Source organism: Coenobita brevimanus, chromosome 110 (genome assembly GCF_032717465.1).
Source record: "Coenobita brevimanus isolate Jiangsu-jjx chromosome 110, ASM3271746v2, whole genome shotgun sequence".
In the NCBI taxonomy this organism is placed as follows: domain Eukaryota; kingdom Metazoa; phylum Arthropoda; class Malacostraca; order Decapoda; family Coenobitidae; genus Coenobita; species Coenobita brevimanus.
Window position 1 is genome coordinate 22133874 of NC_137063.1, and position 27476 is coordinate 22161349.

The 27476-nt window shown below is 40.6% G+C and overlaps 1 long non-coding RNA gene across 1 annotated transcript in view; it reads right to left on the reverse strand.

Annotated features, from left to right (window-relative positions):
* Positions 1-17190, reverse strand: part of LOC145417417 (uncharacterized) — a 36205-nt gene extending 19015 nt beyond the window's left edge. Inside the window, exon 1 of the long non-coding RNA XR_013900500.1 lies at positions 17142-17190. This is a non-coding gene — a long non-coding RNA (uncharacterized LOC145417417). The remainder of the gene's footprint in view (positions 1-17141) is intronic.
* Positions 17191-27476: the final 10286 nt, after the last annotated feature.

Sequence of the window (27476 nt, forward strand, 5' to 3'; positions counted from 1 at the left end):
TCTCTCGACTTGATACATCGTGAGAAGGAATGCTGATGACCTTTTGACTCTTACCTAAAGGATTATTCGAGAAGGTATAAATGCTATAGCAGGAAAGAGATATAATTACCATTTAAACTTTTAATCGTCATCTCTGTAGACATATACTGTATAATCTCTACAAAAAACGCAGGTTGAAGGAACACTGAATTTACCGTATTAATGTCGCCTGGAGGTTGGGTTTTCAGGTTAGAAAGAGGGTAATTGTGTTTTTTTTTTTTTTTCAATTTCAGTAGTAACCAGACAAATACTCGTTTTTTTTTTTTTTTTTTTTTTTGTTAAGATGAAAGCGTCCGCTTTGGAAATAATTCAAAACTATTATACCTGAGCCATCCTAAAAACCGCATGTTTGAGGGCGAAAACGCTCAATATGCTACTTCCACAAATGTTCTTTCATCTCGGGAAAAACATCAGTAAGAGGTCTAAATATGGCCAAACGTAAGATGAAAGCGCTTAACAAGTAAGGCTGGCTGAAATACTGGGAGTTGAAGACCAAAGTGTTTTGTCTGATTAGACACGTGAAAACAGCTTGGAAATTTAGAGAAACGGATATTATTTTTTTCTCTAAAACTTGGTCTTTAAAGTGGCAACTTGAGCCACCTGATTAAATTTAAATAACGGAATATTCTAGCAGTGTAACGGTTCGTGTTACATCATTTTTAACATTTACCAAAATAAATCTGAAAGGAAATAAATCGTTTACAAAATTGTTAGATATTGATGAGCAGATATTAGGAAATATTAAAGACAACCTTACTGAGGTATACAATTCATAAACATTTCTTGATTCCTCATATACACAGTTTTATTGTTCATGATGTGTCTAAAGAAATCATGTTGCAGGAGCGTCGACCTGAACTGTTGTGTCTGAAGTGTTGAGATTAACAAAAATTTTAATTTCCGACGTGTATTTTTTTTTCTCTCTCTTCGCCGCGACTTCAGGGATAAAAGATAGTGCCAATAGCTGATAGCATCCGCTTTGGAGGAGTTCAAAACTATTTCACTAATGATTTCTCGTACAAACCTATTTCCGGTCGAAATCGCTAAAAATGCAACTTCCACAAATTACTCGAGATTGATTGAGACACATTCCCCGTTATTTCCAAACTCAGAAAGGCAGCGAAAAATATAAATTGAAAAAAATATATATAATAGCGATTGACACATAAAGAGAGCTGGCATCTGAGGTATTTAAGAACACTGAGTTGGAATTGATGTGGGAGTCACCGAAACAAGCGAGAAACTCTGAATGAATTTTCGTTTCATCCGGAAAAGAAGCACTTTAAAATTACATCGAGCCTTATGACAATAAAAAAAAAAAAAAATGCACATTATGAAATTTCGTGTTACACCATTAGCCGAAATTCCTTAAGTGAAAATATCTCAAAACTGTGATACCTCGTTAGAAAAAAATATAGACAAAAATTTAGAAGAGAAAGTATAAATACTATTGCAATACCGAGATATATAGTTAATTAATATTAATGACTATTTCTCATATCCGTAGTCATAAATTGCATGATTAAAAAAAATGCCAGTTGAAGAAACGCCACTGAATGAATTGTATTAAAACCGCCTGGTTGTAACTTGACAAAAAAATGGTCAAGTTGTTTTGTTAGGGTAAAAGCAACCGCGCTAGGAATATTTCAAGACTATTACAGTTGTGCGATCTTAGAAACAGCATAAATGAGGGCGAAAACACTAAATATGCAATTTTCACAATTGTACTCTAAATTGGCTGGGAAACGACTCCAAAATTTAGATAGCATTTGTTATTGTGAGAAAATACCGTCTTCGGAAAAAAAGAACACTAAAAAGGCTAAATGAGGTAAACGTATGATGAAAGGATTCAAAGGTAAATAAGGCTGGCATTTGGGAGGCATAAACTCAAAGAGTTTCTTATAATTAGAGACCTAAAAACAACTTGGTTATTTAGAGGTAAAACGGATATTATTTTTTTGTTCTATAACTTCGGCTTTAAAGTGGCATGTTGAGCCTCACTGATCAAATTTAAAAAATAGAATACTCTCGCAGTATGACGGTTCTTTTGTTTTACCAAGGAAAAAAATCACTCCGAAATCCGATAAATTGTTTACAAGAAAATTCTTTAGGTATTATCAGATATAAGGATAAACTAAATACATAACCGTACTGAGATATAGAAACATTACTTGGTTCCTCATACATGCAGTTTTATTGTTCAAGATGAGTCTAAAAAAAAATCATGTTGAAGGAGCGTCGACCTGAAATGTTGTGTCTTTAGTGTTGAAATTAGCTGGATATTTAAAAATTTCTGATGAGTCTGTTGGCATTTTTTCATCTCTGTCGTGAATTCTGTTTTAAAATGTAGTGCCTCTTACGAACTAGTTATGGCTGATAGCACCCGTTATAGAGGTAGTTCAGGACTATTTTACTGGAGTGATTTCTGTATAAACTTACTTTAATGCTAGGTGTTTTAGGGGCGGCTTCCCGTCCCTCTAACGCCTAGCGTGTAGCAGGGTTCTCTTTCTGGACCGGAGCTTAGACAAATAGGAGAGTGGTAGGACACAAAAAATCATGGCAACAACCTTCCATGTATATTACTGAATTCTACAGTGGAACAGGTAGATGTCACAAATACAGTTACACAGGACAACTATAATTCTTAGGCAGAGATATGGGCTATTAATATCGCTCAGGATACTACTCAGGGCAAGGTCGGGTAAGGTGAGTAGCACTTAGGGCAGAGGTTTATATACTATTATTGCAGGAAGTCCAAGATATATGTTTGGGGAGTCGGTGGTACTATTTCACTGTTGGTAATTATATCTTTAACACTTGGGTCTGCGTAGGATTTTAGGATGTGCGGCGTTACTGGATGGTAGCGTATTCACTGTAAGAGACCCGTATTTCACTGCTGGGCCGTGTTCACGGTTTCACTGTTACTTTTTATCACTCCACTACTTTTTCACTGGTGTTTCACTGGCTTCCTTTATGCGGATAATTCACTGCTCTGTCTTCACGTCACTAAGTCACGGACACTGTGCTTTGACGGTCACTCCTTTCGGGTCCGGGCGTCGTGACGGTCAGGTACAAGGGCGGTGGAGGTGGCCCAGCCTCCCTACTGACGGGGCTGGGTTCCGCCGAGGGCCTCTGTGTTCAGGGGCCACGGGATAGCGCGGAGGGGTGTCCTGTTTCATCCGGGGCTGCTGGTGGCAATGGGTCCCGCTCTTTCGGGGCTTGGGGCGGGAGTCCGGCCCTCGGGGCTGGGGCCGAATAGCTGCCTGAACTTCTCGCTCAGGCTCCTGACGGAGGACAAAGATCTCCAGGGTCTGGGTGTTGGGAGGTCCCGCCCGGGGGTTCTGGGGGCAGTCTGGAGGTCCCGAGGGCTGCGGTCCCCGGTGTTCGGAGACGCCGTCAGGAGGGGGCTGCGGAGTCGGCCTACGTCGAGGTCTGTCAGGGGAGTCTTCTCAGATCTGGCTGCAGGGAGAAGAGCCCGGTGGAAGTCACAGGGCCTCTCCAGTACTCCTCCAGGCTTGGGACTTCCTCTGGGTCGTAGGTGGGTGAACAGGAGTCAGCACCTGATGGAGGGGCTGCTACCGGCCGTCTCCTGCCGCAGGGCCCGGCTACTGGCCGTGGTCTTCTGGGGGCGTGGGTGCAGGCCGTCGCGAAGGCCTGGCTACTGGCCATGGCCTGGGGGAAGGAGCTGCTACAGGCCAACTCAGGGGCACCTTCAAAGAGGCTACAGGCCGTCTCCTGATTCCCTTTGGAGGGGCTACAGGCCAACTCCTGGATGAGAGTTGAGTGGCTACAGGCCGTCTCTCGAGGGGCACCTTCAGAACGCTACAGGCCATCTCCAGATGAAGGCGGGAGCGACTACAGTCTCCTATTTGCCTCCGGAGCGGCTGCAGGCCGTCTCCTGTAGGAGGGTTAACCGGCTACAGGCCGTCTCGTTAGGGGCACCTTCAGAGCGGCTACAGGCCATTTCGTTAGGGGCACCAGAGTGGCTACAGGCCATCTTCTGATGAAGGCGGGAGCAGCTACAGGCCATCTCCTGATTCCCTCTGGAGTGGCTACAGGCCGTCTCCTGCAGGAGGATTCAGCGGCTACAGGCCATCTCGTTAGGGGCACCTTCAGAGTGGCTATAGCCATCTCCTGACGAAGGCGGGAGTGGCTGCAGGCCGTCTCCTGTTTTCCTCCAGAGCGGCAGCAGGACGTCTCCTGCTTTCCTCCAGAGCGGCTGCAGGCCGTCTCCTGTAGGAGGGTTGAGCAGCTACCGGGCGTCTCAGGGGTGCTGACTGGAACTGGAGTTACAACTCCACCCCGATGTTGGTTGGGATCGGCTCGCCCGGAAGGTAGTCTTGTATTTCTGCTATGGTGGGGGAGGGCGAGCTCCGGGTCACAGGGGAGCGCGACCCGGGCGGACATATGTCGATGTCGCCCTGAGTCCCGGCGCGCTGTTGGTGCTTCTCGGTGGGCTCCGTGAGGGGGTGTTAGGTCGCGATCTTATTTCTGGTCGAAATCGCTAAATATACAACTTCCACAAATGGACTCAAAATTGATTGTGAAACAGTCCCAGTTATTTCCAAAACTCAGAAGAAATTTCTAGGGGCGAGAAATTAGCATTTAAGAAACATATAACAATGAATCGATTGACATGTAAAGAGAGCGGCACCTGAGGTGTTTAAGAACAATGGGTAGGAATTGATGTAGGTGTCACCGAAACAAGCGAGAAACTTTGAATCAGTATTCCTTTTTATCTGCAGTAGAATCACTTAAAAATTACATCGAGCCTTATGAATGAATAAAAAAAAAAAAAGTACTTCCACATTATAAAGGTTTGTGTTACACCATAAACCACATTACCTTAGGTAAGATCTCTCGACAATTTGATACCTCGTGAAAAGGAATATTGATGACCTTTTGACTCTCACCTACAGATTTATACAAGAAAGTATAAATAACTATAGAAATAAGTTTTTAATCGTCATATCCGTAGACATATAGTGCATAACCGCAACAAAAAATGCAAGTTGAAGGAACACTGAATTTACAGTAACAATGTCTCCTGGTGATTGGATTTTTAGGATAGGAAGACGGTCATTTGTGACTTTTTCATATCCAGTGGTATCTTCAGACAAACACTCGTAAAGGGTCAAGCTTTTTTTGGTAAGGTAAAAGCGTCCGCTCTAGGAATAATTCAAAACTATGATAAGAGTCATCCTAAAAACTGCATGATTGAGGTCTAAAGCAGTAACTATGCTACTTCCACAAATGTTCATTAAATTAGCTGTGAAAGACTCCCAATTGTATCTAAGTTCAGAAAATACTTCTTACGGTGAGAAAATGACAAAAAAAAAAAAAAATCAGGAACAAGGCTAAATGAGGTAAAACATAAGACGAAAGCAAATAACAGGCAAAGATGGCTGGAATTTTTGGAGTTCAAGCCCAAAGAGTTTTGTATGATGAGACGTGAAAACAACTTGGAAATTTATAGATCAAAAGGATATTATTTTTTCCTCTATAACCTGGTCTTCAAAGAGGCATCTTGAGCCACCTGATCAAATTTGAAATGGAATATTCTTCCGGTATGACGGTTCGTGTGATATCATTTTCAATATTTACCAAAGTAAATTAACTCCGAATGGCAATAAATCGTTTACAAGAAAATTGTTCAGGTACTGATGATTAGATGTTAGGAAAAACTAAATACCTAACTGTACTGAGATATACAATTCGTAAACATTTTGTGCGTCCTCATATTCGCAGTTTTATTGTTCATGATGGGTCTAAGAAAAAATCATGTTCCAAGGATGTCGACCTGAAAAGTTGTGTCTGAAGTGGTGAGACTAACTAAATTCTTAACTTCCGATGAGTACGTTTTTTTTTTTTTCATCACTGCCGTAACTTCACGGATAAAAAGTAGTGCCATTAGCTGATAGCATCCGTGTTGGGGGTAGTTCAAAATTATTTTACTAGTGTCACTTGATGTAGTGCTACCTACTTCTTCCTTAGCCATCATCATTCTTTTTCTGTGCCTGCCCTCCTCTCTTCCTATTTCTCCCATCTTTCCTGTTACTTGTTATTACTCTACTTTCCTTTTCAGGTGGCTTTACATTGAATGACAAGCCTAATGGTTTCCTGTAAGCCAGGAAACCATTTACAAGGCTGGGTGGTAACCATATAACCAACTCATACGTGTTCCCTACGTGTCAGCAAGTGGGTTGATGGAGGGTTAGTGCCCCTCCCCGTAAAACAAATAACTCAAAGTCAAATGGCGACCCCTTACGGGATTATGGCGTCTGGCAATAGATAGATGGATAGATTTCTGTATAAACTTATATTTGGTCGAAATCGCGACACACACCGATTTTTTCCAAAATTTAGAAACCCGGAGAAAAATATACATTTAAGAAGTATATGACAAGATATCGCCTGACACGTAAAAAGAACTGGCATCTGAGGTGTTTGAGAACAATAAGTTGGAATTCGTGTTAGTCACGGAAGGAGGCGAGAAACTTCGAATAAATATTCCTTTTTATCTACAGCAGATGCACTTTAAAATTACAACGAGCTTTGTGACTGCATGTAAAGAAAAAAATAGTTCGTGTTGCACCATTAGCCGCAATTCCTTAGGTAAAACATTTCAAGACTGTGGGGTACCTCGTTAGAAGGAATATTAATGAACTTTTGACTCTCATCAAAAAATTTATAGAAGCATAAAAACTATTGCAATACATCATCCTTTGTATAATTCTAACACAGTATGCTGCATGTTTGATCACAATTCGCCTCTTGGCTTCCATAGTGACCAGGCTTGTGTGTTCTACATCACTCCCCTCTTCTCCCCCTTATAGTAGAGTAAGTCGTTCTTTCTGTTGTTCAGAGCAGGATTGTCAACTCTTTGTCCCCTATGGCTTCATTTGTGCGTCCTTCTTACAAGTTGTATGAAGCTCTGCCGGCCCCTATATAATGAGCTCAGTCTCTGCATTAATTGCCACTTAGATCTACTCCTCATTTTGTTCACATCTCTGTCCTCCCCTGTATAGTGTATTATTATTTTTGTGAGTGCTCAGGAAGTCTCCAGCCATCTAGCTGCTGTATAATTTGAGTATGTGTTGTTACCATTTTTCTTGTACTGTACGGCCTAAGGCGTTAATTCGTAGGCCTGCTAAGGTTTTTTTTGATTCATGTAGAGTTTTTGATGTCAGCCAATATTAATAATATTTTGTATCTGTAATAATATATCTTGCTTTAACTGAGCATTATCCGGTTTTCTCATTTATCAGGGCTGACAGATAAATTTGCTCTTGCTAAATTCATGTTAATAGAGGCTATTGCAGTTAACCATATATTTAACCTGTTTTTGCCATTACATTATCCTTATGAGTCCTGAATGTTTTGTTAGTTTGAGCATTAAACTTTAACTTGTAATTTTACCTCTTTTGTTTTGAACCTGAAACTTTGCGGGACAGTAGTGATTTTAGTATTCTCACGAAGTGTTTATTATCTTTCTCTGTTCCGTAACAGACTTTATTCCTTATCTCAATGGACATTAGTGCATAACAGCTACAAAAAATATTGGTTGAAGGAACCCTGAATGAACTGTAATAGTATCGCCATGAGATTGTTTGGATTTTTACTTAGGTAGAGGGTCAGTTGTTGCTTTCTTCGTCTGTAGTGGTAACTTCAGACAAAAAAATTGTCAAGTTGTTTTGTTACGGTAAAAACATCCGCGCTAGGAATAATTCAAGACTATTATAGTTGAGTGATCCTAACAACCCCATAATTGAGGGCGAAAACATTAAATATGCAACTTTCACAAATGTACCCTAAATTAGCTGGCAAAAGCTTCCCATTGTATGTAAAACTTAGATAACATTTGTTATTGTGAGAAAATACCGACTGAAAAAAAATCATTAAAAAGACTAAATGAGGTAATATGTTAGATGAAAGCTGGCATTTGGGGGATGTGAGCCCAAAGAGTTTCTTATGATTAGAGACGTAGACAACTTGGAAATTTAGAGATAAAACGGATATTATTTTTTTTTGTATACCTCGGGCTTTAAAGTGGCACTTTGAGCCTGAATGAAAAAATTTTACAAAGAATAATTTCGCAATATGACGGTTAGTGTATATCATTATCCATGTTTACCAAAGTAATATCACTCCAAAATTCAATTTATCGTTTACAAGAAAGTTGTTTACGAATTAATTATCAGATATAAGGAAAAACTAAATACGTAAACGTACTGAGATGTAAAAATCATATATATTACTTAGTTCCTCATTCACGCAGTTTCATTCCCCCCCCCGTGGGCAGCCACCTTGTCGTGGTAGGGGGGCTTGCGTGCCCCTGTGATCCCACAAGCCTGCCCGTGGATGTAACGACATCCGGCAGGGTCTCCCATGCGGGTAGGGTTGTGGGTGAGGGGTCTGACTAAGCGCTGTCCGAAATGTAGGTTACCCGTATGGGTCATCGGTGCCGCCCTCCAGAGGGATCGCCTCGGTGCTGTCTCGACTTGGTTGGTTAGGTGTCTGGACTGGGGGATGTTGGGGAAGGGGGTCTTTGCACTGGTGGGAGCAAACTTTCGCATCACGGGGTGTCCTTTTTGGGACACCCTCTGGGGACGAGGTACCCCGCTCCCATCAGACCGCGCTCGGTCCCCTCACTCCCTGGTAGGCGGTTTCCCTTGGCTCCTGGTGCCAATTTGTCTCAAGCATATATATATGGATACATCCTGAACTTCTTTAACCACTCGTGTGGTCGGTGACCAGCCGCACGAGTTGGCATCATCTGGTCACTCTCTGGCCGATGCCAAAACTGCGAATGAAGATGCCCTTCCTATCGAAGTGTTACTTGGTGTTTTTGCTAATCTCTTACACAAAATACATAGTCCTTAAAATGGATAATGGTACTTCCTTCCAGAACCTGAATTTTCAGATTCACAGTGGTCTAGTTTCAGCATGTGGATTTACGCCCAAGATCTCTTTGCAAGGTGATGGTTCTCTATTGGTAGAAGCCAGGAATGAAGAGAGTTCACGCATCCAGTCCCTAACTATGGTCGCTGGTTATCCTGTATCTACCTCTCGTCACTTGGTCCTAAACCAGTCCCGAGGGGTTGTGTATTCTCGTGACTTGATCTCATATTCTGATTCTTCCCTCTTAGAGGGGCTGGCTCCTCAGGGTGTTGTAGGAGTACAGAGAATTATGAAGAAAGTTGATGGGGTTTTAACCCCCACGCCCACTCTTGACATCTGACGGTCTTACCTTGCCGGAGGTTATCACTGCTGCGTGGTGGAAGCTAAAGGTTAAACCTTATGTTCCCCGACCTAGAAGATGCTATTATTGTCAAAGATTTGGTAATGTCTGCCGTTCTTGCAGGCGGGAAGCGTCTGGCCTTCCTGAGGTCTGTGGAAATTGTGGTGGAATTTCTCATGGCATGGATGATTGTTCTCAACCCCCTAAATGTATGAACTGTGGAGGAGCACATGCAGCCTCCTCAAGGGATTGCGAAGTATACAAGCATGAATATGAGATTATTTCCGTCCGAACGAAGGAGAAAATTTCCTTTTCCGAGGCAAAGGCCAGGGTTAGGGAGCGGTTCATTCGCCCTGAGGTTACATTTGCTGCTGCGTTGTCTCGCCCTAAGGCTACTCGACAGGTGCCCCTGCCATCACACAATGCCCTATCAAATTCTCGGGGTTCTACTTCCCGGCCTTCTCGGCCGGGGGGTTCCACCGAGGGAGTGCAGCCTGGAAGCAGCTGTGCTTCTTCTGGGGAGGTGCCCCCTATCTCTGGGGGTGTCCCCTCTGTGGTGGTGCTTCCAGCATCTGGGAGTGCCTCCCCCACCCCAATTCCTCCAATTCCTCCTGTGACAAACACCCGTGTCGATGCTACACCTTGCTTTGACACATCAAAAACTCCTGATGTCCTTCCTGTGCAAGGTAAGCGTCGCCGTGGCTCCTCAGAGTGCTCAGAGAGCGAAGCGATGCTACCAAACATCTCTGCAGTGGAGCCCACTACTCCTCCTCCTCGGGATGCTCAGGGGTCAGGGCAAGTGCAGGCTGGGGATGGCATCTCGCTGATGACCCAGCCACCGCCAGATAGTGGTGGTTCTCAGGTAGTTGATGCACCTGCTCAGCTGCATGAGGCCTTGCCCTCTCAGGATTCCAGTACTGTGAGACGCGCTACTGAATGTGCTCCTTCTCGTGGTGGCACTGCCTGCTCTATTCCTGCTAGGACAGTTTGCGGTCCACCTACCAAACCATCTCTTGCCCCGCCAAAAAAGAAAACCATCGTCCGCCCCTCTTCTTCTTCCTCCAGGTTATCTTCAGCTGGGCGGCACACTGTACACCATAACGGTGCCAGGTAGTCCCTTTCTAAGGGCAGTTCTAAGCAGCAATCTAAATCTGGTTGCTTGCCGGGGGCAAGGCTGTCTCGCCCCTCAACCTGATTCTTCCTTCGCTGTGGGTACAATGGCATTCTCAGCCAGTATATTACAATTGAATTGTCGAGGGCTGCGTAGTAATTGGGAGGAGCTGCAGACCCTCCTGGCTTATTCCCCTTTGTGTGTGTGTCTCCAGGAAACTCTTGTAGGGCTTGCCACTCCTCATGCACTACCTGGGTATAATGCCTTTTACTCAGCTACAACCCAGGATCCCGCTGGTGGTGCTGTTTTGGTGAGGGCTAATGTCCCTCATCAACAGGTTCACCTGCAGTCTGATCTCCAGTGTGTTGCTGTGCGATTGTATGCCCTCTGCTGGTATACTGTTGCATTTATTTACCACCCAGCGCAGTAGTTAGTAAAGCCGACCTTGAAGACCTCCTCAGACAATTACCTAAGCCCTTTCTCCTCCTGGGGGACTTTAACGGTCGCCACCCTTTGTGGGGTGACTGTCTAATTAACCAACGTGGGCATTTATTGGCATCCTTATTGGAGGACGAGGATCTCTCCCTGCTGAATACTGGCGAGTTTATGCATTTTCATCCTCAGACGAATACATTTACCGCAATTGACCTCTATGTCTGTTCTCCTGACTGCCTCCTGGATTTCACCTGGGAGGTTCTGAGGGATCTGTATGGCAGTGATCACTTTCCTATCCTCCTTACTGCAGCAATATCTAGTCCTTGTTCCCGTCTCCCGAGGTGGAGGATAGATAAGGCGGACAGGTTCCTTTTTTCTTCCTTGACTTCTATTGGTGTTTCCATAGAAGACTTTCCACATATAGATGAAGCTGTTTCGTTCTTTACGTCTATTATCCATTCTGCTGCCCTCCATGCTGTTCCAAGAACCTCTGGCACATATAACTATCGCCCAGTCCCATGGTGGAATGAGTATTTTCACATCGTCGATACAAAACAGAGCATTATCTTGTCGAATTCAGGGGGGCACGTGCTAGGGCACGCCGGGTCCTCAAGCAAGCCTGACGAGACTCTTGGATGCTTATGTGTCTTCCGTAAACTCTAAGACACTAGTGTCTCAGGTGTGGAAGAGGGTACAAAAGATTTCAGGAAAATTCCAGCAAGGCAGGTCCCCTGTGCTGCTGTCAAATGGTGAGCCTGTTGGTGATCCTGCGGCTATGGCCGATATTTTTGCTTCTGCCTTTGCAGCGTTCAGCCGTAGAGATGCTAGCACTCCAGTTTTTGCCAGACACAGGGATGTAGAAGAGGCTAGGATATTGAACTTCCATTCCGGGAAAGGGGACTCTTACAACCTCCCTTTCTCTTCCCATGAACTCCAATCTGCTCTTTCCCTTTGTCATGACACCTCACCAGGGTCAGATGATATTCCCTATGCAATGCTTCGGCACCTGGGTGATGATGCAATGTCTTTTCTCCTCAAGCTTTTTAATAGAATCTGGAGAGACTCTTCTCTTCCTACCTCTTGGTGCGAAGCTGTTGTCCTGCCATTCCAGAAGCCAGGGAAGACAGGATCCAGTCCTCTAGAATATCGACCAATTGCCCTTACAGCATGCTTGTGTAAACTGAAAAGATGGTCAATCAACGCTTAATGTATTTCCTTGAAAGGAATGACTGTCTCTCTCGATGTCAGTCTGGTTTTCGCAAATATCGTTCAACGACAGATGCACTTGTCTGCCTAGAAGCTGCAGCATGTGATACTTTTGCCAGGAAGCAGCATCTGGTGTGCGTCTTCTTTGACTTAGAAAAGGCATATGATACTACATGGCGGTTTGGTATCATCAAGCAGCTTCACTCTTTAGGTTTACGTGGTAGGCTGCCCGTATTTATATTAGACTTTCTGCGTGACCGTTCATTCAGGGTTCGAGTTGGTGATACTCTGTCTCCTTAGTACCCTCAGGAAGAATGCGTGCCTCAAGGAAGTGTCCTTAGCACGACCCTTTTTGCTATAGCATTAGATGGTATTCTGTCCTCTATTCCAGAGGGGGTGTCTGCCTCACTGTATGTCGATGATTTAGCTATATGGTATGCTGCCTCCCGGATGCCTGTGGCTGAACGTCGCATGCAGCTTACCTTAGACCACGTATCTCATTGGGTCACAATGCATGGTTTCCGTTTCTCCCCAACAAAAAGAGTGGCCTTACATTTATCCCGCTTGAGAAGTGTCCACCCCGACCCCGATCTCAAGTTACATGGCTGGGTCCGATGTGTGGATGAAGCAAGATTTCTCGGTCTTGTTTTCGACAGACGACTGACATGGGTTCCCCACATCCGTGCATTACGTTTATCCTGCCACAGTGCCCTGTCTCTCCTACGGACTCTTTCTCACCTGTCTTGGGGCTCTGATAGAGCCACCCTGCTCTACCTTTACCGTGCCTTGGTACGGAGCAAATTGGACTATGGGTGTGAGGTATACTCTTCTGCTACTGAGGCACGGCTGCATCCTCCCAGTTCAATCCATCATGCTGGGATCCATCTGTCAACTGGAGCTTTCCAGTCTTCCCCAATTCCTAGTCTATTAGTAGACGCGAATGAACCGCCACTAGATCTCCGTCGCCAGTCCTTACTGGTGCAGTGTTGGCACCGCCTTCACCGCCTACCTTCCTCACCAAAGTTGTATGGCTGTCTCCGAGGTCGCTCTTTTCCCTTTTTATAACACCCACCCTCGCTATCCACAACCGTTTCGGTACAGAGAGGGCTGCCATGGAGGAGTTAGGTGTTCAGCCTTTTCCTGTTTGCCCTGTGCGTGTTCCCAGAGTAGCTCCCTGGCTCCTCCCAGAAGTACAGCCATGTGATTACTTCCCTGAGAGGAAGGCCTCTCTTTCCACACAGCTCTGTCTTATTTTTTAGAACACGCCTCTGCCCACAGTGGCTCGATCCCTGTATATACTGATGGTTCCAAGTCTCGCTTCGGGACAGGCTTTGGTGTAGTTTTCCATGATTTTAGCCGTGGTGGGAGTCTTCCTCCTTTCGCCTCTGTTTTTATTGCTGAACTTACAGCTATTTTAATTGCAGTTGTTGATTTTTAGTTACCCCCCTCCCCTGCTTCTTTCACCATTTTAAGTGACAGCCAGTGCCTTGCAAAGCTTTGTCTTGTGGCTTCTCATCACACCCTCTAGTCCTGTCTATCTTGGAGTGGCTCTTCTTATTACACAGACGCGGATTTTCTGTATAGATGTGTTGGGTCCCTGCTCATGTGGGGGTCGTAGGCAATGAGCGTGCTGGCTCTGTGGCGAGAGCCGCTGCCTCTCACCCTTCCTCTCCCCATTACCGTGTCCCATCTGAGGATTTATGTACAAGCACTATAGAAGCTGTCCGTCTCTGTTGGCAGAAAAGGTGGGATGCAGTAGAGGCGAACAAACTCCACAACATTCGTCAGAACCTGGTCGATGGAGGGTATGTGGGACTATCCCGACAGTGGGAAACAGCTTTGGCCCGTCTCCGGATTGGCCACACTAGTCTGACTCATGGTTTTTTAATGGAGAAGGCGCCCCCTCCCTGTCTGGTTCCTTTGACTGTGCAGCATCTTCTTTTGGAATGCCCAAGTCTTGAGGACCTCGGCAGTACCTTTCCGGGTGACGAGCCAACAACGGCCCTTTTCTCTCTTTAGTACTTGGGGTAGAGGCTTGTGCTATGGGAGGAGGCACCTTCTCCTTTAAGTTCCGGCCTTCTCCACAAACTGTAGGACTTTACCATATTTTAGTTTGTGTTTTATATTGTTCTCGTTTAACCTCAATCTTTCCACCACGTTTTAGTTTTGGTTTCTTTGATTTTGTCGGTTTGTTTTATGCATCATTTTAATTTTTTTTTTTTTTTGACGTCCTTTTAATGTTTGTTTTCGGCAGCATATGACCTCTGCTGTTGCGCCGCCATGTCACATTTTCATTTATTCAATCATTCATTCACGCAGTTTCATTGATCATGATGGAACTAAAAAAAATCATGTTGCAGGAGTGTCGACCTCATCTGTGGTGTCTGCAGTGTTGAAATTGACTGGCATTTTTTTCACCTCTCCCGTGAATTCTCGGATAAAAAGGAGTTCCAATACCCAACTAGTAACGGCACCCGCTTTTTGGGTAGTTCAATATTATTTTACTGGAGTGATTTATCTATAAACTTATTTTTGGTCGAATTGCTTTAATATACAACTTCCACAAATGTACTCAAATTTGATTGCGAAACACCCAGTTATTTCCAAAACTCAGAAGACATTTCTGGGGGTGAGAAATTCATATTTAAGAAAAATATCACCCAGTTATTTTCAAAACTCAGAAGACATTTCTGGGGGTGAGAAATTCACATTTAAGAAAAATATAACAATATATTGACAAGTAGAGAGCTGGCATGTGGTGTTTAAGAACAATAAGTTGGAATTGATGTGAGGATCACTGAACACACCGAGAAACTTTGAATGAGTAGTCCTTTTTATCTGCTGTAAGAACACTTTGAAATTCAAAAAAATATATTTCCACATTATGAATGTTCGTGTTACACCATTAACTTTAGTTCCTCAGGTGAAATCTCTCAAAACCGTGATACCTCGTTAAAAAGAATATTGATGAGCTTTTGACTCTCAGCCAAAAATGTATACGAGAAAGTATTAATACTATTGCAATGTCAGGACTCCATATTATAAACACAGAGAAAGTATTCATATTATTGCAATACAGTGGTATATAATTAATTACCATTTATGACCCCATTCCTCATCTTCGTGGACATATAGTGCATGACAGCTTCAAAAATTGCTGAATGAAGGAAAACTGAATGAACTGTATTTATTAGAGCAGGAGATTGTTTTGATTTTTGTTAGGTATGGGATAATTTTTAACTTTCTTCATTTGTAGTGCTAACGAGACAAAAAAATGGTCAAGTTGTTTGTTGCGGTAAAAGCAACCGCGCTAGTAATAATTAAAAAATATTATACATGACTGAGCCTAAAAAACGAATAATTGAGGACGAAAACACTAAATAGACAACTTTTAAAATGTACTCTAAATTAGCTGGGAAACGCCTTTAGTTGTATTTACATAAAATTTAGGTAACATTTGATACCATGAGAGAACACTGGCTCGAGAAAGAATCACTAACAAAGCTAAATGAGGCACGACGTCAGATGAAAACGATTCACAGGTGGGTTTCATCCCAACAGACACGTGAATATACTTGGAAATTTAGAGATAAAACGGATATTATTTTTATCCGTACAACTGGAGCTTTAAAGTTGCATGTTAAGCCTCTTGATGAAATTTTAAAAATAGAATACTTTCACAGAATGACGACTCGTGTGATATCATTATCAAATTTACCAAGGTAAAATCACTCCGAGAGGCAATAAATCATTTAAATGGAAATAGTTTAGGTATTGATTGACAGATACAGGTATATTATATTATTAGAAAAAAAAAGAATACATAGCCGTACTGAGATATACAATTCGTAAACATTTCTTGGTTCCTCATATTCGGAGATTTATTGTTCATGAGGGGTCTAAAAAAATCATGTTGCAAGAGCATCGAACTAAACGGTTGTGTCTTCCGTGTTGAAATTAACAATTTTTTAATTTCCAATGAGTCTATTCGCTTTTTTTTTTTTTTTTTTTTTTAAATTCATCTTAGCCGTGACTTCACGGAAAAAAGGTGAACTAGTTACGGATGATAGCATACACTTCGGGGGGAGATCAATACTGTATAACTTAGTTTCGTCAAAATTGCTAAAGATGCATTTTCCTCAAATGTACTTGAAAATTATTCCTTTACACTTCCAATTATTTGCAAATCTCAGAAGACGTTTCTGAAGGTGAGGAAATAACATTTAGGAGACATTTAACAAGAAATCAATTGACATGTAAAGAGAGCGGCACCTGAGGTGTTTAGGAACAATAAGTTTGAATTGATGTAGGGGTCTCCTAAACAAGCGAGAAACTTCGAATGAGCATTAGTTTTTATATGCAGTAAAAGCACTTAAAAATAACATCGATCCATATGACTAAAGTAAAACATAAGAAAAACTACTTGTGGACTATTAAAGTTCGTGTTACACCATTAGCCGCAATTCCTTAGATAAAATCTCTCGACAATTTGATACCTAGAGCGAAGGAATGTTGATGACCTTTTGGCTCTCACGGAAAGGATTATACGAGAAGGTATAAATATTATAGCAGGAACGAGATGTAATTTATTACCATTTATACTTTTAATCGTCATCTCCGTAGACATATCCCCCCCCCGTGGGCAGCCACCTTGTCGTGGTGGGGGGGCTTGCGTGCCCCTGTGATCCCACAAGCCTGCCCGTGGATGTAACGACATCTGGAAGGGTCTCCCATGCGGGTAGGGTTGTGGGTGAGGGGTCTGACTAAGCGCTGCCCGAAACGTAGGTTACCCGTATGGGTCATCGGTACATCGGTACACATATTGACCCTTGGGGATAAGAATATATCAGATATAATCAAAATAAAGTAACACAAGCATTAAAAGTGAACAAGTATTTTGATTCAAGTACTCTTCTTAGGCAGCAGTGCCCTGACTGAGCTCTATAGAGCCCATTTAAATTGGCATCATATTTTCACTGATAATAAAAGTGACTGTGGTTTTCCCTCAAATCAATAATTTCACACATTAAAACAAGTCTTTATGTGTCATTTTTACCATCACTCACTATTAGAAGTTCCATATGCAGCAATGTATAGACAATAACTTACTTATGTCCAGAGATTTTGGTAGAAGCAATGAAGTAGCTCTCCTTCCTTCCTTCATTTACTTGTTGTTTACAAAGTGAGTTAGAATATGAATCATCAGCTGAGAAAAGTTACATTTTCTTTACATCCTGCAACAAGAAGAACGTAAATTCTCTGGTAAACTTAGATAAAATTAGTTTCTAAAAAGTAAAATTTCCGCCCATTTAATTGGGCCCTATGCGTTCGTGGGTTAAGAACAATATGGTGGAATTGGTGTGGGGATCACAGATAAGAGAGAGAAACTTCGAATGAATATTTTTTTTTTTTATCTGCAGTAGAAACACTTTTAATTAAAAAAAAAAAATCCACATTTTGAAAGCTCTTGTTATGCCATTAACTGCCATTCCTCAGGTGAAATCTCTCAAAAGTGTCATACCTCGTTAAAAAGAATATTGATTAGTGTTTGACACCCAAAAATGTATACGAGAAAGTATTGATACCATTGCAATAGAGAGGAATCGAATTAATTAACATTAATGACTTCATTCCTCATCTCCGTTGACATATAATGCATGAGCTAAAAAAAATGATGGTTGATGGAAAACTGAATGAACTGTTAATGACGTCTGGAGATTGTTTGGATTTTTAAGGTAGGTTTAGAATATTTTGTGACTCTTCATTTGTTGTGGAAACTAGAGAAAAAAATTAAGTTGTTTGTTACGGTAGAAGGAACCGCGCTAGTAATAATTCAAAAATATTGTACTTAAATGAGCCTAAAAATCGATAAATTGGGGGCCAAGACACTAAATATACAACTTTCATAAATGAGCTGGGAAACGATTTCAATTGTATATACATAAAAATTTAGGCAACACCGTCTCGAAAGAGAATCACTAAAAAGGCTAAATGAGGCACGACGTCAGATGAAAACGATTCACAGGTGGGTTTCATCCCAACACAGACGTGAAAAAACTTGAAAATTTAGATAAAACGGATACTATTTTTATATGTAAAACTAGAGCTCTAAAGTGGCAACTTAAGCCTCCCGACGAGATTTTATACATGGAATAGTTTCATAGAATAACTGCTCGTGTGATATTATCCATATTTACCAAGGTAAAATCATCCCGAGGCAATAAATTGTTTAAATGAAAAAAGTTTAGGTATAAGAAAGTAGTTAAGGTATTGATTGTCAGATACATTATATTATTAGGTAAAAATAAAATACATAGCCGTACTGAGATATATAATTCGTAATCATTACTTGGTTCTTCATATACGAAGTTTCATTGTTCATGAGTCTAAATTTGCCAGAGCATCGAACTGATCGGTTATGTCTACCGTTTTGAGAAAAACTTGATTTTTAATTTCCGATGAGTCTATTGGCTTTTTTTTTTTTTTTTTTAAATTCATGCTAGGCGTGACAGTTTGTGCCAATTGTGAACTAGTTACGGCTGAGAGCATCCACATCGGGGAGAGATCAATACTGTTCTACCGTATAAACTTACTTTTGGACAAAATTGCTAAATATGCAGCTTCCTCAGATGTACTTAAAACTGATTCTTTACACTTATAATTATTTGCATATCTCAAAAGACGTTTCTGAGGGTGAGGAAATAACATTTGAGAAATATTTTACAAGAAATCAACCGGCATGTAAAGAGATCGGAACCTGAAGTGTATATGAAAAATAAGCTTGAATTGATGTAGGGGTCTCCTAAACATACGAGAAACTACAAACAAGTATTCTTTTCTATATGCAGTAGAAACAATAATAACCGACTAGAGTAAAACATGAAAAAGTACTTGCAGACTATGAAAGATCGTGTTACACTTTAGCCGCAATTCCTTGGGTAAACTCTCTCGCAAATTGATACCTAGTGAGATAGAATGTTGATGACCTTTTAACTCTCACCTAACGGTTTATACAAGAATGTGTAAATACTATACCAGGAACGAGATGTAATTAATTACCATTTACACTTTTAATTGTCATCTCCGTACACATATACTGCATAATCGCTACAGAAAATGCAGGTTGATGGAACACTGAATTTATTATAATAATATTACCTAAAGATTGGTTTTTCAGGTTAGGAAGACGGTCATTTGTGACTTTTTCGTATCCAGTGGTAACTTCAAATAGTCGTAAATAGTCAAGTATTTATTGTTGATAAAAGCGTCCGCTTTAGGAATAATTCAAAACTATGATAACTGATTCATGATGATTGAGGGCGAGATCACTAAGTATGGTACTTCGACAAATGTTCTTTAAATTTGCTGGGAAATACTCCCAATTGTACCAAAATTCAGATATTTCTTACGGTGATCGAATGGCAAAAAAATTTCAATAACTTGGCTAAATGAAGATAAAGTAAGACGAAAGCGATCAAAAGGAAAAAACTGAAATTTTTTGAGTATAAGCCCTAAGAGTTTTGTCTCATTAGAGTCGTGAAAAGAACTAAAAACTGCTTGAATTAAGCCGAAAACACTAAATATGCTACAACCACAAATGTCTTTAAATTTGCTGGGAAACACTATTAATTCTATGTAAATACAGAAAATATTTCTAGAGGTGATAAAAAAAAAAATGAGGCAAAACGTAAGATGAAAGCGATCAAAATGCAAATAAGACTGGAATTTTGGGAGTTTCAGCCCAAAGAGTTTTTTCTTTTTTCAGAGACGTGAAAACAAGGATATTTAGAGATCAAACGGATATTAAATGTTTTCCTCTATAACTCAGTCTTTAAGGTGGCACCTTGAGCCACCGAATCAAATTTTAAAAATGGAATATTCTCGCAGTATGACGGTTAGTGTCATACCCCTGGGGGAAGAGTTTTTTTTTTTCAAGAATACTCCCCTAGTATCCCTGCTTGTCGTAAAAGGCGACTAAAAGGATTGCCGGAGGGTTAGTGCCCCTCCCCGGAAAACAACTATCTAAGAAGACAAACAATAAGCCTCGGACAAAAACTGACCAAAAGATGACGACCAAGGATCGGACAAAGGACGTGGTAATCGGAACTTTTATTGTAAGGGAAGCGAATGATGAACTGAAAGAGAGATTGTCCAGGTGCTTGAGGGTGCGAAAGTTGATGAATGCGGAATAACTGAAACGAAATGGAGGTGAGTGTGAGAGAATGGGAGTATGGTTGGGGTATACGTGCAGGTGTAGGTGAGAATGAGAGGACAAAAGGAGTATGTATAGTTGTGAGTAAAAGATGGAAGGAGAGCATGAGAGTATGGATCAGCTGGGTCAAGGAATGTGTGGGTACGATTGAAAGTTGGAATACAAACGTGGGCGATTGTGTGTGTGTATGCGCCAACGCAAGATCGTGCAAGCAGAAAGAAGAGTTCTGGACAAATGTGGAAGTGTGCATGGAAAAGTTTGGAAGGAGAGAGTGTTTTTGATCGGTGATATGAATGGTAAAGTAGGGAATGGGAGGGTGGATGGAATAGTTGGTGAGTGGGGTGTGCCTGCTGAGATAGATGAGAATGGCAGTGCGTTAGTGGATTTTTGTGCTGGAAGATTGGTGATAGCCAATACCCTTTTCAGGCACAAAATGATCCACAGGTATACATGGCGAGTGGGTGGTGAACTGAATGAAAGGAAGGGGGGGATTGATTATGTGTCTGTGGATGAAAGGATGCGAAAATTTGTAATGGATGCAAGAGCTTATACAGATTGGGGAAGTGGACTTTCTAACCACTACTTGGTGGTGGCCAGAATCAAGGTCCAATTAGGATGGAGAAATAGAAGAAGGGAAGGACGGGAAGAAGGAGTATTTGTAAGGAGAGTGGAAAGGTTAAATGAGAAAACGGCAGAGTATGAGAAATGGAAGAACGATTGGCCAAATATGAATTGGAGCAGATGGGGGACGTGGAAGGTGTCTGCAGGATATCTACAGAAGAAATATGTGCAGCATGTGATGTGGTGTGTGGGATGGAGAGACGACGGAGGGGTGTGCAAGGAACAGCGTGGTGGAATTAAGAGATGAGACAGGCTGTGGCACAAAAGAAGAAAGCATACAATGAATGGATGAGAAATAGTTGGGTGGAAGAAGTTGAGAGGCGGAAGAGAGAGTTATATGTAAAAAGAAAGAGTTGAAAAGATTAGTAAGAAAAAGTAAGAAGAGAGCGAATGAGGAATTTGGAAGGAACTTGAGTGTAAAGATGTTCTGGAAAGAGGTGAAAAGAATAAGACAGGGTGGAAGTGAAGTTAGCAGGGGAGTTAAAGATAAAAATGGTAGACTACTAGTGGAGAAGGGAGAAAAAGTGAGCAGATGGAGAGAACACTTTAAGGAATTGTTGAACATAGAGGATGGAAGTAATGCGAGTATAAGTGGCTAGGGAATGGCTGGGAGAAGGAGGGAGGTGAGAAGACAGGAAGAAATCAGTAGGATAGAAGTTGTGGAAGCAATGAGAAAGTTAAATTGGGGAAAGCCCAGGAGAGTGTGGTGAAATGCTGAAGTAAGGGGGAGAGATAGTATTATAATGGATGTGGAAAATGTGCAGATTGGCCTGGGAGGAAGATAGAGTTCCGGAGGATTGGAAATCAGGTATAATTATTCCCTTGTACAAAGGAAAAGGGGAAAAAGAAGTGTGTGGTAATCATAGGGGCATCTGTCTTCTTAGTATAATAGAAAAAGTGTATGTTATGATACTTATTGACAGAGTTAGAGAAAGAACAGAGGAATTAGTTGAAGAATAGGTAGGCTTTAGGAAGGGAAGAGGTTGTGTAGATCAGATATTCATTGTTAGTGGAAAAGTTTCTAGAGAAGGGAAAGAAGTTGTATGGTGCTTTCATGGATTTGGAGAAAGCATATGACAGGGTGGATAGACAAGGATTGTGGAAAGTATTAAGAATATATGGAGTAGATGGGAAGTTGTTGAATGCTGTGAAGAGTATGTATGATGGTTCTAAGGCTATAGTGCGTGTGGATGGTGAAATGAGTGAATTTTTCTCTTTGAAGGTTGGGTTGAAACAGGGATGTATCATGTCTTCATGGTTGTTCAATCTGTACATGGATGGGGTAATAAAAGAGTTACAAGAAAGGGTAGTGGATGTTGGAGTGGCCCTGGTGAGAGAGGGTAGTGTTTGGTGACTCCATGTACTGTTGTTTGCAGATGATACTGTGTTGTAAAGACGAAGGAGAGCTGGAAGGCTTGGTGGATGAGTTTGGGAGAGTAAGAAACGGAATCTAAAGGTGAATGTAGGGTAAAGTGATGGTCTTTGAGAGAGGTGAAGTCAGTGAATGTACAGCGAGGTTGGATGGTGAGGAATTGGAAAATGTAAGTACGTTTAAGTACTTGGGTAGTGTGATGAGTTTGGGGGGTGAAGTGCTTGAAAGGGTACAGCAGGGAAGAAAGGTTGCTGGTTCCTTGAAAGCAGTGATAAGAAACAGGGAAGTGAGCATTGAAGTGAAAAAGTTACTTGAGAGCAGTGGAAATGAGTTATTTAAGAGGAGCCTGTGGAGTCACATGGAGAGACAGGCTGACAAATGAGGATATAAAGGAGCTTTGTGGTGTGGATGTGGATGTGATAGGAAGCGTTAGGAGGAATACACTGAGGTGGTTTGGCCATGTGGAGAGGATGGAGGGTGAAAGACTGACGAAGAGAGTGTATGTGAGTGAGGTGGAGGGGGGAAGAGGGAGGGAGGCCGAGGATGAGATGGAAGGAGGGGGTGGAGAGGTATATGAGAGAGGGGGCTGTGAGTTGGGAGAGGGGCAGTGAAATGGGGGGGACAGGGCGACGTGGAGGCGATTTGTTTGTGGCCACCCGGAACGGGATTAAGGCGTCTGGCAATAGTTAGATAGATCAAAGTAAATTATCTTCGACAGGCAATAGACTGTTTATAAGATAACTGTTTAGGTATCTGTTGGGAAAAACTATATACCTAACCGTACTGAGATATAGAAACATTACTTGGTTCCTCGTACATGCAGTATTGTTGCTCGATGGGTCTAAAAAATCAGGTTGAAGGAGCGTCGACCTGGTGTTGTGTCTGCAGTGTTGAAATTAACTGGATATTTAATTTCCGATGAGTCTATCGGCATTTTTTTCATCTCGGCCGTGAATTCTCGGTTAAAAGGTAGTTCCGCTTACGAACTAGCTACGACTGATAGCACCCGTTATGGAGGTAGTTCAATGGTATTTTACTGGTGTGATTTCTGTATAAACTTATTTTTGGGCGAAATCGCTAAATATACAACTTCCACAAATAGACTAAGTTGATTGTGAAACACTCCCAGTTATTTCCATAACTCAGAAGACATTTCTGGGGGCGAGAAATTCACATTTAAGAAAACTATAACAATAAATCGATTGACATGTAAAGTGAGCTGGCATGTGATGTGTTTAAGAATAAGTTGAAATTGATGCGGGGATCACCGAGAACAGCGAGAAACTTCGAATGAATAGTCATTTTCATCTCCAGTGGAAACTAATTAAAAAAAAAAAGTTTTCACATTATGAAGTTCTTGTTACACCATTAACAGTAATTTCTCAGGTGAAACCTCTCAAAACTGTGATACCTCGGTAAAAAGAATATTGACGCCCAAAAATGTATACGAGATACTATTGCAATAAAGATGTATATAATTAATTACCATTTATTATTACATTCATCATCTCCGTAAACATATAGTGCATGAGAGCTACAAAAAATGCTGATTGAAGGAACTATATTAATGACGTCTGGAGATTGTTTCGATGTTTACGTTAGGTATAGGATAATTTATGACTTTCTTAATTTTTTTGGTTACCAGACAAAAAAATGGTGAATTTTTTTGTTACGGTAAGAGAAACCACGCTAATAATAATTCAAAAATATTGTACTTGACTGAGTAGAGCGACCGAAAAATGGAGGGCCTAGACAGTAAACATACAACTTTCACAAAGATACTATAAATTAGCTGGGAAACGCTTTAAATTTTATACACATAATTTTTTGGTAACACGTGCTACCGTGAGAAAACACCGTCTCGAAAAAGAATCACTAACGTGGCTGGATGAGGCACTACGTCAGATGAAAACGATTCACAGGTGGGTTTCATCTCAACACAGAAATGAGAGAACTTGGAAATTGAGAGATTAAACGGGTATTATTTTTATCTTTACAACTAGGGCTTTAAAGTGGCATCTTAAGCCTCCTGACAAAGTTTTTATAAATGGAATATTATCGTAGAATGACGGCTCGTGTGATATCATTATCCATTTTTACCAAGGTAAAATCATCCCAATAGGCAATAAATCATTTAAATGAAAATATTTTACGTATAATTGTTTAGGTATTAGTTGTCAGATATATTATATTATTAGCAAAACCTAAATATTTAGCCGTACTGAGATATACAGTTCGTAAATGTTACTTGGTTCCTCATATATGTAGTTTTATTGTTCATTATGGGTCTAAATTTGCAAGAGCATCGAACTGAACTCTTGTGTCTTCCGTGTTGAGATTAACTTGATTTTTAATTTCCGATTAGTCTATATATATATATATATATATATATATATATATATATATATATATATATATATATATATATATATATATATATATATATATATATATATATATATATATGCTAACCGTGATTTCACAGACAAAGGGTTGTGCCAATTGTGAACTAGTTCCGTCTAATAGCATCCACTTCGGGGAGAGTTCAATACTGTTTTACTGGAGTGATATCCGTATAATTTTACTTTGTGTCAATATATGCAACTTCCTCAAATGTACTTAAAACTGATTCCTTTACACACTTGCAGACTATGAAAGTTCGTCTTACACGATTTGCCGCAATCTCTCGACAATTTGATACCTCCTGAGAAGGAATATCGATGACCCTTTGACTCTCACCTAGAGCTTCCTACGAGGTGTAAATACTATAGAAGGATCGAGATATAATTACCATTTATACTTTTAATCGTCATCTACGTACATATATACTGCATAATCGCTACATAAAATGCAGGTTGAAGTAGCACTGAATTTACTGTGTCCGGGAAACTAGATTTTTAGGATAGGAAGACGGTCATTTGCGACTTTTTCATATCCAGTGGAAACCAGACAAATTCTCGTAAATGGTATTTTTTTTTTTTTTTTAAGATGAGTCCGCTTTAGGAATAATTCAAAACTTTGACACCTGAGTCATCCTGAAAACTGCATGATTGAGACCGAAAACACTAAATATGGTACTTCGACAAATGTTAATAAATTTACTGGGAAACACCCCTAATTGTTTCAAAATTCAGACTTTTCTTACTGTGAGAAAATGACAAAAAAAAAAAAAAAATCAGTAACAATGCTAAATGGGGCAAAACGCAAGATGGAAGAGATCAAAAGGCATAGAAGGCTGGATATTTGAAAGTTTAAGCCCAAAGAATTTTGTCTCATTAAAGACGCGAAACAACTTGGAAATTTAGAGAGGAAACGGATATTATCTTTTCCTCTATAACTTGGTCTTTAGTGTGGCATCTTCAGCAACCTGATCAAATTTTATGGATGGAGTATTCCCGCAGTATGACGGTTCGCGTGATATCATTTTCAATATATATAAAAGAAAATTAACAGGCAATAAATTAAAAAAAAAAAATTGATCAGATGTTAAAAATAGCTGTATACCTAACCGGACTGAGATATACATTTCTTAAACATTTTTGGCTCCATATTCTCAGGTTTAATGTTCATGATAGGTCTATTAAATTCATGTTACAAGGGCATCGACCTGAACTGTTGTGTCTGAAGTGCTGAGTTTAACGAAAGTTTTAATTTCCGATTTTTTTTTTTCTTTTTTCATCTCTGCCGGAACTTCACGGATAAAAGGTAGTGCCAATAGTTGATAGCATCCGCTTTGTAGGGGGTTGGAAATTATTTTACTAGAGTGATTTATGTATAAACTTAATTTTTGTCGAAATCGCTATAAATGCAACTTCCACAAATTACTCGACATTGCGACACAGTCCCGGTTATTTCCAACATGATGAAATTTCTGTGGACGAGAAATTAGCATTTAAGAAACATATAACAAAACATCGATTGACATGATGTGTTTGAGACCAATTAGTTGGAACTGATGTAAGTCACGGAAGGAAGAGAGACAGGTCGAATAAAAATTACATCGAACCTTATGACAATGTAAAGAAAAAAAATTGTTCGTATTATGCCATTAGCCGCAATTCCTTAAGTACAATCTCCCAAAACTATTGTACCTCGTTAGAAGGAATATTAATGAGCTTTTGACTCTCACCCAAAAATTTATAGATAGCACAGAAACTACTGCAATACCTTATGACAATGTAAAGAAAAAAATGGTTCGTATTATGCCATTAGCCGCAATTCCTTAAGTACAATCTCCCAAAACTATCGTACTTCGTTAGAAGGAATATTAATGAGCTTTTGACTCACCCAAAAATTTATAGATAGCACGGAAACTACTACAATACCGAGATATCTAATTAATTACGATTTATGACTTTTATTTCATATCTCAGTAGACATTAGTGCATGACAGCTAGAAAAAGTATTTGTTGAAGGAACACTGAATGAGCTGCATTAATATCGCCTTTTCTTTGGAGTTTTTCGTTTGGTAGAGGGTCATTTGTTACTTTCTTCATCAGTAGTGGTGTTTAGACAAAAAAAATGGTCGTTTTGTTACGGTAAAAGCATCCGCGTTAGGAATAATTCGACTTATAGTTGAGTGATCCCAACAACCCCATAATTGAGGGCGAAAACATTAAATATGCATTATCAACAAATGTACTCTATTTAGCTGTGACACGCTCTCAATTGTATCTAAAATTTAGATAGCATGTCATAGTCAGAAACTGCCTACTCTGAAAAAAAAAAAAAATCACTAAAAAGACTAAATGTGGTAGTACGTTTGATGAAAGAGATTATAATTAAGGCTGGAATTGAGGGGACGAGGCCAAAGAGTTTCTTATGATTAGAGGTATTAAAACAATTTGGATATTTAGATGTAAAACGGGTATTTTATCTGTATTCCTCGGGCTTTAAAGTGGCATGTTTAGCCTGCCTGAAGAATTTTTAAAAATAGAATACTTTCGCAGTATGACGGATCGTGTATATCATTATCCATGTTTACCAAGGTAAAATCACACCGAAATCCAGTAAAGCGTTTACAAGAGTGTTGTTTAGTTATTAATTATCAGATATAAGGAAAAACTAAATACATATAGGTACTGAGATATATAATTCATAAATCATCATTGATCATGATGGAACTATAAATATCATGTGGCAGGAGTGTCGACCAGAACTCTTGTGTCTGCAGTGTTTCGATTAACAACACCATTCTTTTCACCTCTGCCGAGAATTGTAATATAAAAATGAGTTCCAA